At 41.3% G+C, this 13,625-nt stretch overlaps 1 long non-coding RNA gene across 1 annotated transcript; it reads right to left on the bottom strand.

The window, feature by feature from the left end:
• Positions 1–2,072: 2,072 nt before the first annotated feature.
• LOC123591642 lies at positions 2,073–11,025 on the bottom strand. The gene is made up of 3 exons (XR_006709439.1): positions 10,703–11,025; positions 2,970–2,976; positions 2,073–2,085 (listed from the first exon to the last, which is right to left on the bottom strand). It is a non-coding gene; the product is annotated as an uncharacterized LOC123591642 (long non-coding RNA).
• Between the last annotated feature and the right edge of the window lie 2,600 nt (positions 11,026–13,625).

The raw sequence follows: 13,625 nt of genomic DNA, 5'->3' as shown, positions 1-13,625 counted from the left end.
AGCTGTCAGCACAGAGCCTGACTGTATTTACTTATCTTTTTAAAAAAAAATTTTTTTTTCAACGTTTATTTATTTATTTTTGGGACAGAGACAGAGCATGAACAGGGGAGGGGCAGAGAGAGAGGGAGACACAGAATCGGAAACAGGCTCCAGGCTCTGAGCCATCAGCCCAGAGCCTGACGCGGGGCTCGAACTCACGGACAGCGAGATCGTGACCTGGCTGAAGTCGGACGCTTAACTGACTGCGCCACCCAGGCGCCCCATGTATTTACTTATCTTTAAGTAGGCTCCACAACCAGTGCAGAGCCCAATGCGGGGCTTGACCTCACAACCCTGAGATCAAGACCTGAGTCAGACACTCAACCCAATGAGCCATTCAGACGCGCCAAGAGTTCCTTTTTTTTAATGGCTACGTAATATTTCACTGTATGTATGTACCACATGATCTTAATTTATAAAATACATATTCCTGTAATCATGTTAGCTTTTCCTCCTTGTGTTAGCTCGTGGTCTTAAAGAAGGCTCTTGCAGCTTCAGGCATCACATCCTTCCAACAGTGACCCAACCAGAAAGGAAGGAGGCAATGAAGGCTTTCTTCTGTTGACACTCCAGTCCCCACATCTTATTGACCAGATCTGGGGTCACACAGACCCACCCCAAGTTACAGGGGAGGCTGGGAGAGAGTATACAACAAAGAGGATCATGATTAATTCCCTAAGGCTGGCACACTGCCACCAGGAATTCTCTGGGATTCTGTATGTGGGTAAGGGGCAAATGGCTGTTGGGTAGGCAACTGTATTGCCACACCCATTTAACTACGGCACTTTGGGCCAGTAAAGGCACATTTCAAGACAGTAGTATTTGCAAACATCCGTGACAGTGTACCCATATGTAGTTGTATCTGCCTTTCTCTGGAAGAGGCAGGCATCTTGTATGTGTTAGTAGCCAAGACCAGCTGTTTGAGAAATAACAGATGTGCATTTATTTACTTCTTGTGATTAATGACCCTTAATTTGTTCCAACTTCTTATATATTAAGTACAACAATGTACTGAATTATGTCTCATCTTGCATTTAATATGTAAATCAATACCTCCCTTATATATCCTGAACTGGAAAAGGTTAGGAAAGATTAGGGACCCTTCAGGGATGGGAGAATTTGTGCCATGTCCTCTAGTTTTCTGGAAATGTAATTACTTGAAGTGATGAACTAGGTCAAGAGTGCTTCTTCAAATCACACAGTGCAAGATCCCTGTTTATATTATCTGAAGCCAGCTAGAAGAGCGGGCCTTGGGCCATATGCCCAGTATTGAACAACTAGACCAGAGACTTTATTTATTATTATTTTGATGTAATTTATTGTCAAATTGGCTTCCATGCAACACCCAGTGCTCATCCCAACAAGTGCCCTCCTCAATGCCCATCACCCACTTTCCCCTCTCCCCCACCCCCCCCCATCAACCCTCAGTTTGTTCTCTGTATTTAAGAGTCTCTTGCCTCCCTCCCTCTCTGTTTGTAACTTTTTTTCCCCCCTCCCCTTCCGCCATGGTCTTCTGTTACGTTTCTCAGGATCCACATATGAGTGAAAACATATGATATCTGTCTTTCTCTGACTGACTTATTTCACTTAGCATAATACCTTCCAGTTCCATCTACGTTGCTGTAAATGACAGGATTTCATTCTTTCTCATTGCCAAGTAGTATTCCATTCTATATATAAACCACATCTTCTTCATCCATTCATCAGTTGATGGACATTTAGGCTCTTTCCATAATTTGGCTATTGTTGAAAGCATTGCTATAAACATTGGGGTACATGTGCTCCTGTGCATCAGCACTCCTGTATCCCTTGGGTAAATTGCTAGCAGTGCTATTGCTGGGTCATAAGGTAGTTCTATTTTTAATTTTTTGAGTTACCTCCACACTTTTCCAGAGTGGCTGCACCAGTTTGCATTCCCACCAATAGTGCAAGAGGGTTCCCTTTTCTCCACATCCTCGCCAGCATCTATAGTTTCCTGATTTGTTCATTTTAGCCATTCTGACTGGTGTGAGGTGGTATCTCAGTGTGGCTTTGATTTGTATTTCCCTGATGATGAGTGACGTTGAGCATCATTTCATGTTGTCTGTTGGCCATCTGGATGTCTTCTTTGCAAAAGTGTCTAGTCATGTCTTCTGCCCATTTCTTCACTGGATTATTTGTTTTTCAGGTGTGGAGTTTGGTGAGTTCTTTATACATTTTGGATAATAGCCCTTTATCTGATATGTCATTTGCAGATATCTCCCATTCCGTCAGTTGCCTTTTAGTTTTGTTGATTATTTCCTTTTCAGTGCAGAAGTTTTTTTATCTTGATGAGGTCCCAATAGTTCATTTTTGCTTTTAATTCCCTTGCCTTTGGAGATGTGTTGAGTAAGAAATTGCTGTGGCTGAGATCAAAGAGGTTGTTGCCTGCTTTCTTCTCTAGGGTTTTGATGGTTTCCTGTCTCACATTGAGGTCTTTCATCCATTTTGAGTTTATTTTTGTGTATGGTGCAAGAAAGTGGTCTAGTTTCATTCTTCTGCATGTTGCTGTCCAGTTCTCCCAGCACCATTTGCTAAAGAGACTGTCTTTATTCCATTGGATATTCTTTCCTGCTTAGTCAAAGATTAGTTGGCCATACATTTGTGGGTCCAATTCTGGACCCACTATTCTATTCCATTAGACTATGTGTCTGTTTTTGTGCTAATACCATACTGTCTTGATGATTATAGCTTTGTAGTAGAGGCTGAAGTCTGGGCTTGTGATGCCTCCCACTTTGGTTTTCTTCTTTAGTATTACTTTGGCTATTCGGGTTTTTTTGTGGTTCCATACAAATTTTAGGATTGTTTGTTCTAGCTTTGAGAAGAATGCTGGTGCAATTTTTTAAAATGTTTTATTTTATTTTTGAGATAGAAACAGAGCATGAGCGGGGGAGGGACAGAGAGAAAGAGACACAGAATCTGAAGCAGGATCCAGGCTCCGAGATGTCAGCACAGAGCCCAACGTGGGGCCTGAACTTGTCAACCACGAGATCATGACCTGAGCTGAAGTTGGACGCTCAACCAAATGAGCCACCCATGCACCCCAAGAAGAATGCCGGTACAATTTTGATTGGGATTGAATTGAATGTGTAGATTGCTTCAGATAGTATTGGCATTTTAACAATATTTATGCTTCCAGTCCATGAGCACGGAATGTTTTTCCATTTCTTTGTGTCTTCTTCAATTTCCTTCATAATCTTTCTATAGTTTTCAGTGTACAGATCTTTTACATCTTTGGTTAGGTTTATTCCTAGGTATTTTATGGTTCTTGGTGCAATTGTAAATGGGATCGGTTTCTTTATTTCTCTTTCTGTTGCTTCATTATTGGTGTATAAAAATGCAACCGATTTCTGTACATTAATTTTGTACCTTGCGACTTTGCTGAATTCATGTATCAGTTCTAGCAGACTTTTGGTAGAATCTGTTGGGTTTTCCATGTAGAGTATCATGTCATCTGCGAAAAATGAAAATTTGACTTCTTCTCTGCAAATTTTTATGCCTTTTATTTTGTTTTTTTGTCTGATTGCTGATGCTAGGACTTCCATCACTATGTTAAACAACAGTGGTGAGAATGGACATCCTTGTCATGTTCCTCATCTCAGGGGGAAGCTCTCAGTTTTTCCCCATGAAGATGATATTAGCTATGGGCTTTTCATATATGGCTTTTATGATGTTTAAGTATGTTCCTTCTATCCTGACTTTCTTGAGGGTTTTTATTAAGAAAGGATGCTGTATTTTGTCAAATGCTTTTTCTGCATCTATTGACAGGATCATATGGTTCTTATCCTTTCTTTTGTTAATGTGATGTATCACATTGATTGATTTGCAAATATTGAACCAGCACTGCAGCCCAGGAATGAATCCCACTTGATCATGGTGAATAATTCTTTTCATATGCTGTTGAATTCGATTTGCTAGTGTCTTGTTGAGGATTTTTGCATCCACGTTCATCAGGGATATTGGCCTGTAGTTCTCCTTTTTAGTCGGGCCTCTGTCTGATTTGGGAATCAAAGTAATGCTGGCTTCGTAGAATGAGTCCGGAAGTTTTCCTTCCATTTCTATTTTTTGGAACAGCTTGAGAAGGATAGGTATTAACTCTGCTTTAAATGTCTGGTAGAATTCCCCAGGGAAGCCATCTGGTCCAGGACTCTTATTTGTTGGGAGATTTTTGATAACTGATTCAATTTCTTCAGTAGTTATGAGTCTGCTCAAATTTTCTATTTCTTCATGTTTGAGTTTTGGTAGTGTGTGGGTGTTTAGGAATTTGTCCATTTCTTCGAGGGTTGTCCAGTGTGTTGGCATATAATTTTTCATAGTATTCCCTGATAATTGCTGGTATTCCTGAGGGATTGGTTTTAATAAATCCATTTTCATTCATGATTTTATCTATTTGGGTCCTCTCTCTTTTCTTTTTGAGAAGCCTGGCTAGAAGTTTATCAATTTTGTTTATATTTTCAAAAACTAACTTTTAGTTTCATTAATCTGTTCTACTGTTTTTTAGATTCTATATTGTTTATTTCTGCTCTGATCTTTATTATTTCTCTTCTGCTGGCTTTGGGGGTTTTTGCTGTTCTGCTTCTAGTTCCTTTCGGTGTGCTGTTAGATTTTGTATTTAGGATTTTTCTTGTTTCTTGAGATAGGCCTGGATTGCAATGTATTTTCCTCTTAGGACTGCCTTTGCTGCATCCGAAAGGGTTTGGATTGTTATACTTTTCATTTGTTTCCATATATTTGTTAATTTCTTCTTTCTTTGTTAATTGCCTGGTTGACCCATTCATTCTTTAGTAGGATGTTCTTTAACCTCCATGTATTTGGAGGTTTTCCAAATTTTTCCTGTGGTTGATTTCAAGTTTCATAGCATTGTGGTCTGAAAGTGTGCAAGATATTATCTCAATTCTTTTATATTTATTGAGGGATGCTTTGTGACCCAGTATGTGGTCCGTCTTGGAGAATGTTCCATGTGCACTCGAGAAGAAGGTATATTCTGCTGCTTTAGGAAGAAAAGTTCTAAATGTATCTGTCAAGTCCATCTGTGGACCAGAAACTTTAGACATGTAATTTCCTCTGCCCTGTGTTCTTTGGGTTTCCTTCCTTAAGTTTCTGGGTCGGGGGGAGGGTAACTGAGACCTCTGGCTCATGACCAAGGCTTGAGAATCCTCTTAGGTTGATGGGAAGGAAACAGAGATGGCAGAAGAACCAGCAGCAAGTACAAAAGAGTTATTGAAAAAATAGGAGCTGAGTTAGCAGATGGCATGAAACTTAAATTCAGCTTTTGCTAATAAGGTGACATTGATAACTCCTTGTGGAACTGAGTTTATAAATGCTTTTTTATTGCCCCCTGAGCCTTTCCTCTCCTCCTAGTGGACAGACAGCCTCCTAAGGTTTATATTCTTCCAGAGAAGATGATAAAGCACCCCCACTCCCAATGCAGTTATGAAATCTCCAAGTTCCTAGTCCACTGACCCTGTTTTCAGTAATTCACTGTTTGTCCACTTCACTCTCCTTTCATGTGGTACTTAGAACAGATGGGGGGCACCTGGGTGGCTTAGTCGGTTAAGCATCTGACTTCGGCTCAGGTCATGATCTCATGGTTTGTGAGTTCGAGTCCTGCATCGGGCTCTGCGTTGACAGCTCAGAGCCTAGAGCCTGCTTCAGATTCTGTGTCTCCCTCTTTCCCTTTCCCTTCCTCACTCTCTCTCTGTCTCTGTCTCTCTCCCTCTCAAAAATAAACATTAAAAAAAATTTTTTTTTGAAACAGATGGGGTACAGCTTCTACAGCTTGCATTCTAGGAAGTGTCCCAAAAGAGGAAGAGTTAAAAGTGAACATATCTGAATGGTTGTAAAATATTTCTCATTTTGCTGCCCATCAGGTAGGCCTGAAGCCTTTTTGGATATGGCTAACCCTGCTACTAAGACACACTTTGAGCCCATGCTGTAGAACGGAGCTTCCAGGTTCACTGGCTTTAGGACTCCTTTCCCTGGAGAGCCCATGAGATCATAATGGTCAGCAGACAATAGATGGGTAACAGACTTGATTGGAAACTCAACAGTAGCTACTTCACACAGGTTCCTTGACCACCCTCAACAAAACCAACATTCTTTTTTGTTTTAAAATTTTTTAATGTTTATTTTATTTCTGAGGGGAAGAGAGAGAGAGCAAGCATGAGCGAGGGAGGAGCAGAGAAAGAGGGAGACACAGAATCCAAAGTAGGCTCTGTGCTCCAAACTGTCAGCACAGAGCCCTACGCGGGGCTTGAACTTACAAACCATAAGATTACGACCTGAGCCAAAGTCGGATACTTAACTGTCTGAGCCACCCACATGCTCCAACAGAACCAACTTTCTTGGTGGCTACAACCACACTACGTTCTGACCACTCCTTAAACTGGCATGGTTCATAAATTGAAAGGCTTTTTAAAAATTTTAACTTTCATTTTTTCCTGTTTTACTTAAAAACATTAACATTGAGGGGCGCCTGGGTGGCGCAGTCGGTTAAGCGTCTGACTTCAGCCAGGTCACGATCTCGCGGTCCGTGAGTTCGAGCCCCGCGTCGGGCTCTGGGCTGATGGCTCAGAGCCTGGAGCCTGTTTCCGATTCTGTGTCTCCCTCTCTCTCTGCCCCTCCCCCGTTCATGCTCTGTCTCTCTCTCTGTCCCAAAAATAAATAAACGTTGAAAAAAAAAATTAAAAAAAAACAAAAAAAACATTAACATTGATGTAGGACATTAAATTAGTGTCAGGTATACAACATAATGTTTCAATAGTTGTATACATCTCAGAATAATAAAGTAAGTCTTGGGGCACCTGGGTGGCTCAGTCAATTAAACTTCCAACTTTGGCTCAGGTTGTGATCTTGCATTTCACGAGTTCGAGCTCCACATTGGGCTCTGTGCTGACAGCTCAGAGCCTGGAGCCTGCTTCAGATTCTGCATCTCCCTCCCTCTCTCTCTCTCTCTGCCCCTCTACCACTCTTTCTCCCTCTCTCAAAAATAAATAAAAACATTAAAAAAATTATAGAGTAAGTCTAGTTAACATCCATCACCTTACATTATTACAAAAAAGGTTTTTTCCTTGTGATGAGAACTTTTAAGATCTCTTCTCTTAGCAACTTTCAAATATACGATACAGTATTATTAACTGTCATCACCGTGCTCTACATTACATCCCCAGGACTTAGTTTTTTTTTTTTTTTCTATTAAAAAAATATTTTTTAATGTTTATTTATTTTTGACAGAGAGAGAGAGAGACAGGACATGAGCGGGGGAGGGGCAGAGAGAGAGGGAGAGACAGAATCCAAGGCAGGCTCCAGGCTCTGAGCTGTCAGTACAGAGCCCGACATGGGGCTCGAACTCACAGACCATGAGATCATGACCTGAGCCAAAGTCGGACGCTCAACCAACTGAGCCACCCAGAACCCTCGCCCCCAACCCAGGACGTAGTTTTTAACTGAAAGTTTCTATCTTTTGACCACCCTAACCCATTTTTCCCATACCCCAACCCCCACCTCTGGCAATCACTGATAAGTTTGTTCTCTTTATCTATGAGCTCTTTTTAGTATTATTAGTATACTAGATTCCATATATAAGTATGATCACTTAGTATTTGACTCATTTGACTTAGCATTATGCCCCTGAGGTCTATCCATGTTGATATAAATGGTAAGATTTCCTGCTTTTTATGGTTGAATAATATTCCATAGTGTGTGTATACACACACATGCCATGCACATGTGCTACATTTTTTTATCCATTCATTCTTCAGTGGTCACATAGGTTGTTTTCTTGTCTTGGCTGTTGTCAGTAATGATGCAGGGACTATAGGGATGCAGGTATCTTTTTTTTTTTCACTTTTAAAATCATCTTTATTTTGGTTGCAAAGACACGCTTTACTTAATATTTTATTTGTTCCCATTTGGAGTCTCATAGCTTGCCATGTAAAACACTGACTTCACTATCAAACTGCTATATAAGAACATTGTTATAAAATACAAACTATAAACTAAGACAATCTTCTTTACAGTATTCAGATTAGTGCATCAAAAACAACATTGATTTAAAAAGGCAAGTGGTGGGGTGCCTGGGTGGCTCAGTCGGTTAAGCGTCCGACTTCGGCTCAGGTCATGATCTCACGGTCCGTGAGTTCGAGCCCCGCGTCGGGCTCTGTGCTGACAGCTCAGAGCCTGGAGCCTGTTTCAGATTCTGTGTCTCCCTCTCTCTCTGCCCCTCCCCCGTTCATGCTCTGTCTCAAAAATAAATAAACGTTAATAATAAAAAAAAAAGGCGGGGCGCCTGGGTGGCGCAGTCGGTTAAACGTCCGACTTCAGCCAGGTCACGATCTCGCGGTCCATGAGTTCGAGCCCCGCGTCGGGCTCTGGGCTGATGGCTCAGAGCCTGGAGCCTGTTTCTGATTCTGTGTCTCCCTCTCTCTCTGCCCCTCCCCCGTTCATGCTCTGTCTCTCTCTGTCCCAAAAATAAATAAACGTTGAAAAAAAAAAAAAAAAAAAAAGGCAAGTGGTTAATTGGCAAACATCCACTTGTTTTCTAATGAAGGATGGTACAAAATGGTATGCAGGGTAAACATTAAATTTTAAGTGTTAGTGCTCAAAAACAATAATTCTGGGGGGGCGCCTGGGTGGCTCGGTCGGTTAAGCATCCAACTTCGGCTCAGGTCATGATCTCACGGTTCGTGAGTTCGAGCCCCGCGTCGGGCTCTGTGCTGACAGCTCAGAGCCTGGAGCCTGTTTCAGATTCTGTGTCTGCCTCTCTCTCTGCCCCTCCCCTGTTCATGCTCTGTCTCTCTCTGTCTCAAAAATAAATAAATGTTAAAAAAAATTAAAAAAAAAAATTCTAGGAAAGTTGCTCCCCAAAAGTAATTCTGACCCAAGGATACACATGTAGCCATAATTCTGAAGGATTTCAGGGAAGGTAATTAATTTTCCATCCTAATAGCTGTGAAAGTACACAGCAGAATAACAAGTTGGATCTCCAGATTTCTAACATAGTATGAACTGATTTTTCATACTCTTCCTACAAATTACATTAAACATTTATAGTGACTACACATACCCCAGCAAACATCAGACTTAAACAGGTCCTATGCAAAAACAATTATCCTTAGTGTTTTACTAGGCAATCTACAGCAAATGCTTAGTGTATATACATCAGGAGGATGAGATATTCTAGGAAATTACTCACTGATTTCATTTAGACTGAACAAGGGTCTTAAGAGAAAACCAACAATAAAAGTTAAATAGATAATTTGTGCTGTTATGAACCAGAAAACGAAACAAAACACCACAAACAGGTGGGTTAACTTTAAGTTATTGAGAATATTTCCTCTGCTGGCCCATGTCAAAATTAAATTTGAGATTTTTTATTGAAGTCACACACATATGGGTGCATGTCACTCTGTGACAGAGACAGATGCACACAGAACACACACACACACACACACACACACACACACACACACACCTCTACCTTTAAATTTACTGATTCCAAAAGCTAAGTCACCAGGGCAAATAAATTATAAATGAAAAGCATATACATTGTGGACAAAACCTCAGTTACTAGATTGAAAAGCACGGAAGTGGGGCGCCTGGGTGGTGCAGTCGGTTAAGCGTCCGACTTCAGCCAGGTCACGATCTCGAGGTCCGTGAGTTCGAGCCCCGCGTCAGGCTCTGGGCTGATGGCTCAGAGCCTGGAGCCTGTCTCTGATTCTGTGTCTCCCTCTCTCTCTGCCCCTCCCCCGTTCATGCTCTGTCTCTCTCTGTCCCAAAAATAAATAAACGTTGAAAAAAAATTTTTTTAAAAGAAAAGCACGGAAGTTATGCCAGCAGTGATACTGAGAAAAACTTTCAGTATTAAAAAATATCAGATTGAATCCAAAAGAAACTTCCCCCTGCCAAATAAAAATAACAAAGTATGGGGGCCATCCTTTATTAATAATAGTAATAAACCATGATTAAAGGAAATTTCGTACATAATTTGAGAATGTAGTACAACAGTGTGCTCCTTTATAATTCAGCCTTTCACTCTCCATACGATGAGACCGAGAATTACAAGTCAGATGACAATGATAAAAATGATGAGGGGTTTTTCTGGATTTGCGCTGATATTCTGCTGCTCTTGACAGCTGCTGGTTTGCTTGCTGTACGTGCACCTCCGCGTTTTCCACGTTGGCTTCTATGCTATTACATCTCCTTGCTCGTGAATCATCATTCCCAAATCTTTAAATATCTCATTAATATCCATAATACCAGCTTCAAGTTGCCTAATAGAAGATTCTCTCTCATGAATAAGGCAGAGGTCATCCTCTGTAATATCTTCATTCTGCACCTGCACCTGAGGTTGAGCTTGCTTTCCCAGGATACAAGATTCCTTTCCTTTGAGCTGTCTTCAGGAAAACCACCAGATACTCTAGAACTGGCTCTTACTCGAGCAACAAACTCTTTCTGTTTCTCAGCAGCTTCCCTCTGGACCTTTTGAAAGTTTGTCAATGATGTCGTGAATTGAGCCACTAAGCGATCCTTCTGTATTTTCCTTTGATGCTGTTCGCTGGGGGTGGTGGGCAGGGATCCAAACTCTTTAATGTACCTACCGGTCTCTTTGGCAAGTTGGGTAGTATACTGCTGCTTCTGTTGCAACATTGTGTGATCTTCTGGATATTGGAAGAGATACACTGGGCCAGTAGGGCAGGGTCACCACCAACACCCGGAGTGTAAGACATAGCTGATTTGCTTATTCACTAATTTCATCAGATGTCACCTAAGCAGTCACCCCAACCTCCTCGGCTTCCTCCTCCGCTGGCCCCAGGCACCCACCGGCTCCAGAGCCCCCAGCTAGATTTTCAGCTGATAGGTATCTTTTTGAGATAATCATTTGATTTCCTTTAGATATATACCCAGAAGTGAAACTGTTGGATCACATGGCAGTTCTGTTTTTAATTTTTTGAGGATCCTCCATTGCTGTTTTCCCTAGTGGTTGCACCAATTTATATTCTACCAACAGTATACAAGGGTTCCCTCTTCTCACCAACACTTATTACCTCTGTCTTTTTGATAATAACCATTCCAACAGGTGTAAGGTGATTGTGGTTTAAATTTGCGTTTCCCTGGTGATTAGTGATCTTGAACATCTTTTCAGATACTTGTTGGCCACCTGTATGTCATCTTTGGAAAAATGTCTTTTCAGAGCTGCCCATTTTTTAATTGGATTTGTTTGGTTTTTTGTTTGGTTTGTTTTTTTTGCTATGGAGTTTTATAAAAGTTTTTTTTATATATACTTTGATATTAACCCCTTATCAGATACACGAATTTGCAAATACTTTTGCCATTCAGTAGTTTACCTTTTCATTTTGTTGGTTTCTTTTGCTTTGCAGGAGCTTTTAAGTTTGATGTAGATGATTATTTTTGCTTTTGTTGCCTTTGCTTTGAGTGTCATATTCAAAAACAACGTTGCCAAGATCTATGTCAAGTTGCTTATCGCTTATATTTTTTTCTAGTTTTTATGATTTCAGGTCTTTTTTTTTTTTTTTTTTAATGTTTTTTATTTATTTTTGAGACAGAGAGAGACAGAGCATGAATGGGGGAGGGGCAGAGAGAGAGGGAGACACAGAATCAGAAGCAGGCTCCAGGCTCCGAGCCATCAGCCCAGAGCCCGACGCGGGGCTCGAACTCACGGACCGCGAGATCGTGACCTGAGCCGAAGTCGGATGCTTAACCGACTGAGCCACCCAGGCGCCCCTGATTTCAGGTCTTATATCTAAGTGTTTAATCCATTAAAATTTTTTTTTTTTTTTTTTTGAGAGGGAGCATGGGCAGGGGAGGGACAGAGAGGGAGAGAATCCCAAGCAGGCTCTGCAGTCAGCATAGAGCCTGATGCGGGCCTTGAACTCATGAACTGTGAAATCATGACAAATCAAGAGCCAACTGAGCCACACAGGTGCCCCGGAGAGAATCTTAAGCAGCCTCCACGCTCAGCGAGGATCCCAAAGTGGCGCTCAGTCCCATGACCCTGGAATCATGACCTGACCTGAAATCAAGAGTCAAGGGGCACCTGGATGACTCAGTAGGTTAAGCTTCCCACTCTTGATTTTGGCTCAGGTCACGATCTCACGGTTTGTGAGATTGAGCCCTACATCGGGCTCTGTGCTGACAGTGTGGAACCTGCTTGGAATTCTCTCTCTCCCTCTCACTCTGCCCCTACAGAGGTGTATTTGCTATCTCTTCCTCAAAATAAATAAAAATAAACTTAAAAAAATCACTCAACCGACTGAGCCATCCAGGCACCCTTAGGCCACTTTAAAGAAATACCTATAGGGGCGCCTGGGTGGCGCAGTCGGTTAAGTGTCCGACTTCAGCCAGGTCACGATCTCGCGGTCCGTGAGTTCGAGCCCCGCGTCGGGCTCTGGGCGATGGCTCAGAGCCTGGAGCCTGTTTCCAATTCTGTGTCTCCCTCTCTCTCTGCCCCTCCCCCGTTCATGCTCTCTCTCTGTCCCAAAAATAAATAAACGTTGAAAAAAAAAATTAAAAAAAAAAAAAACAAACCTATATTAGTATCTTTCACTAACCAAAAGAATTACAAAGGGGATTTTTGCTTTTATGAAAAAGTGAAAAGCAAAAATCGTGTTCAGCTTTTGTTTTGCAGTGAGCCATTATAGGGGGAGCGGGCATCCCAAGCAGGGAGAACCAAGCTTCTTCCCTGGGAACTGTACTCAGCATCAAACGGCCATTGCTTTGAACTATAAGCGTCTGTGCATTATTTCAATTTATTTTGTGCATCTGTTTGCAAGATGTGCCCTCAAGGGTCAGAGAAGCCTAGAAGAGAATATTTTTGGGGTCTGGGAATTCTCAAAGAATTTCTCCATATAAATTAATGGGAATTTTTCACTTTACATTATTTCAGATTAGGAAAGGTTTCACAGGAATGTTCTACCTTCAGATAGCAGAGGAAGCCTGTATGTGTGGGTTTATTTCTGGGCTCTCTGTTGTGTTGACCTGTTTTTTATGCCAATACTTTACTGTTTTCGTTACTATATCTTTACAATATACTTTGAGATCAAGGAGTATGGTGCCTCTAGCTTTGTTCTTCCTTCTCAAGATTGCTTTGGCTGTTCGGGGACTTTTGTGGTTCCATACAGATTTTAGGATTATTTCTGTGAAAGATGCCATTGGATTTTTGATAGGGATTGCACTGGCTTTATATTGTTTTGGGTAGTGTGGACATTTTAACAATACTTCCAGTCCATGAACATAGAATGTCTTTTATCTGTCTTCAGTTCCTTTCCTAAAGTGTAATATAGTTTTCAGTGTACAGGTCTTTCACCTCCTTGGTTAAATTTATTTTTGGGTCTTTCACTCTTTGAAACCACTGTAAATGGGATTGTTTTAATGTACCTGATTAGAAATGCAACAGATTTTTGTATGTTGATTTTGTATCCTACAACTTTACTGAATTTTGAGTTCTAAGTTTTTTTGGTGGTCTTTAAGGTTTCCTAAATAGAATGTCATGTCATCTGCAAATAGTGACAGAAGCTGGATTCCCTGTCCTTAAGGAAAAGAGCCACAGC

This window comes from Leopardus geoffroyi, chromosome B4, assembly GCF_018350155.1.
Source record: "Leopardus geoffroyi isolate Oge1 chromosome B4, O.geoffroyi_Oge1_pat1.0, whole genome shotgun sequence".
NCBI classification, from domain to species: Eukaryota; Metazoa; Chordata; class Mammalia; order Carnivora; family Felidae; genus Leopardus; species Leopardus geoffroyi.
This window is presented reverse-complemented; position numbering and strand designations above follow the sequence as displayed.